A 3,120-nucleotide genomic window follows, 5' to 3' on the forward strand; every position below is an offset into this window, starting at 1 on the left:
CCAAGCAACTGGAACTACAGGCATGCGCTACCATGCCCAGCTAGTTTTTGATTTATTGTAGAGACAAGGTCTCACCAAGTTGCCCAGGTAGCAGACCTTATCTCTTAAAAAACAATAATTTTTAATCTTTTTTTTTTTTTTTAGTTGGCGTCTAATTCTGTTGCCCAGGCTGAGTGAAGTGACATGATCATAGCTCACTACAGCCTCAAATTCTAGGGCTTAAGCAATCCTCCCACCTCAGCACCATCCCCCCACACTCCCCGTAGCAGGGACTACAGGTGCATGCCACCATGCCTGGCTAATTTTTTAAATTTCTTTGTAGAGACAAGATCTTACTATGTTGCCTAGGCTGACTCAAACTCCTGGGTTCAAGCAGTCTTCCTGCCTCCCAAAGTGTTCAGATTTTTTTTTTTTTTTGAGTTGGAGTCGCATGCTGTTGCCCAGGCTGGAGGGCAGTGGCACACTCACAGCCACCCCAGCGTCAACCTGCTGGGCTCCAACAATCCTTCCGTCTCAGCCTTCTGAGTAACTGGAACTACAGGCATGCGCTACCACACCTGGCTAATTTTTAAAAATTTATTGCAAGGTCTCGCCATGTTGCCCAGGCTGGTCTTGAACCTCTGAGCTCAGGCAATCCTCTCGCCTCCACCTCCCAAAGTGCTGGAATTACAGGCATGAGCCACCACTCCCAGCGAATGCTGAGATTATAGGTGTGAACTACTGTGCCCAGTCAGGTGATTTTTTTTTAAGAGAAAAATATAGTGTGTAAAGGCCACATACTCATAGTGCAACTATAGAAAAGGGAAGAGAATGAGGAGAGCATATGCAAGACAAAATTTAAAGTGTTCTCAGTAATTACATCGATGGTGGTGGTTTCAATATTATTCTGAGAATATTGTGTGTGTGATGTGGGATAAAGTAGATTATTAATAATGTGATATTCTAATTTTATCCTGCCCTGTGTCCCTGAGAACCAGGCTTCTTGGAGTGGAAGGAAGAAGATACAGATGTAATATAGAAAAGGCTAAGTGAACACCTGTCGTCCTGCATTCTCACAGGCCACGGCTGTCTTCTCTTGACCCACGGCCTGTATCTCACCCAGCATGACAGGGTCCCAAATTATTGAGGTTCCTCCTTGCCTAGGGATTGTCTTTCTTTCTCTCTCCCCAGTTCCCATCCCCAGTAGCCATTTATAACACATGAGATTGCCCACTAGCTGGAAGTGTCCAGACATCTTTTACTAGCTATGTACATGAGGAAACAGAGAAACTAGGTCAGGAGAAAGAAAAGCAGGAAGCTATCCAGTAAAGACAGGCTGCTCTGGTCCTCAAAACTTCCTTGTCGCTGGCTCTACTCCCTTCCTGAGGGCTGGCTGCATTTCTGTCCTTAGGCTCTGTGTATCTGTATACTAAATTCCCCTTTTCTGCTTAAGCTAGCTTAAGAACTTGTTTGCACTCTGTCAATTTGGAAAAAAACTGATTCTTACCTAAGTATAAATGACTAATAAAACTTTCTAAGATTTAAAAACCAACAAAAACTTCCTTTCATCTTGAATTTGAATTAGAAAAATCCATAGACACGCATTATATTGTCTTTTATATCTACCTATCAATTGACCAGTCACTGAATAGTTCTGTCTATCCTTCTATCCGTCCTAGCTATGTCAACAGAAGAGACTTAGAAACAATGAGCAAGCCAGTAGCAATAAGTATAGTACCCAAATTGTAGTCTCGAAATACCATTTCCTAATAAAAGAAATCAGAGCTTCTTAGAGAAATGGCTGATTCCGCATCTAGGGTAGGAAATGTACAAGAAAAAGCCTGGACACCTTGTTTTACTAGACAGTAAGAAAGTGGTCAAAGGCCACTGGTGTCATGTCAAAAGACTCAGGAGCCAACTTGAAAAGGCTCCCACCAGCCAAAAATTGAACAGTTTTAACTTCAAAAAGTTAATTGTAACTGACTGACACCATTCACTATATTCAAGTCTATGAGTTCATACTACTGTTTAAAAGCCAGTCATCTTCAGAAAATGATAGTTATTATCTTGGAAACCTGTAAATAAAAGGAAAGAATCAAGCATTTATCTTGCCTGTCTATTGAACTTTACCCCCAGGTAACCAAAGAGTAGATGACGGGAAGCATGTTTTAAATAAAGCAGCCCAATTAATAAGTATTTATTTATTTATTTAGTCAGGGTTTCACCCTGTCACCCAGGCTGGAGTGCAGTGGTACGCCCCCGGCCACCGTAGCCTCAACCTGCTGGGCTAGGCAATCCTTCTCCATCAGCCTTGGAACTACAGACACGCACCACCATGCCCGGCTAATTTTTTTATTTGTTGTAGAGATGAGGTCTGGCCAAGTTGTTCAGGCAGTTCTCAAATCCCTAGCCTCAGGCAATCCTCTCGCCTCTGCCTCCCAAAATGCTGGGATTACAGGTGTGAGCCACTGTGCCAAGCCTCAATTAATAAATGTTTTAAAAGATAGAATATCACCATTTTATAGCATCCAAATTAATTAATGGATCTAGGCACTGAATATCTTCCACTGTTGATGTTATAAAGCATTATGTTCATCCTCATGGAAGGATCTTATAGATTGAAGGAGCTGCAAACTTGCAGCAATGCAAAGGACAGAACATCTCGGAGAGCTGGGCAAATACGGGAAACAAAAACGCTAAAGCACCAGCAAAAGTGGCTATCATTCGTGAGATGCAACTATATGCAGGCATTGTCCTGGCTTTTCATGTATGCTCTCACTTAACCTTCATAACAACCTTAAGAAGCGGGAGCAATTATCATGCCTGTTTTACAGATGGGGAGAATGAGACCCAGAGGGGTTTAGTAACTGCCCCAGGTCACACAGCTGGCAAATAGTTGAGCTGGAATTTATTAACACTGGGTTATATTGCCTCTCATAAAAATGGTGTGTGTGTGCATGTGTGTGTGTGTGTGTGTGTTCTAAGTAATAAAAATTATAAGATAATAATGGCTAGTGTGTGCATATGCAGATATACACAAATGCTTAAGGTCCAAAATATTATGTAAGAAGATGTGTGCATATACTAAAACCATAATATTGAAGTGGGACATAAGAGTTCAGTAGGATCCTTCCTCTATTT

This window comes from Carlito syrichta, unplaced genomic scaffold (genome assembly GCF_000164805.1).
Source record: "Carlito syrichta isolate Samal-C Ts95f unplaced genomic scaffold, Tarsius_syrichta-2.0.1 Scaffold315401, whole genome shotgun sequence".
NCBI lineage: Eukaryota > Metazoa > Chordata > Mammalia > Primates > Tarsiidae > Carlito > Carlito syrichta.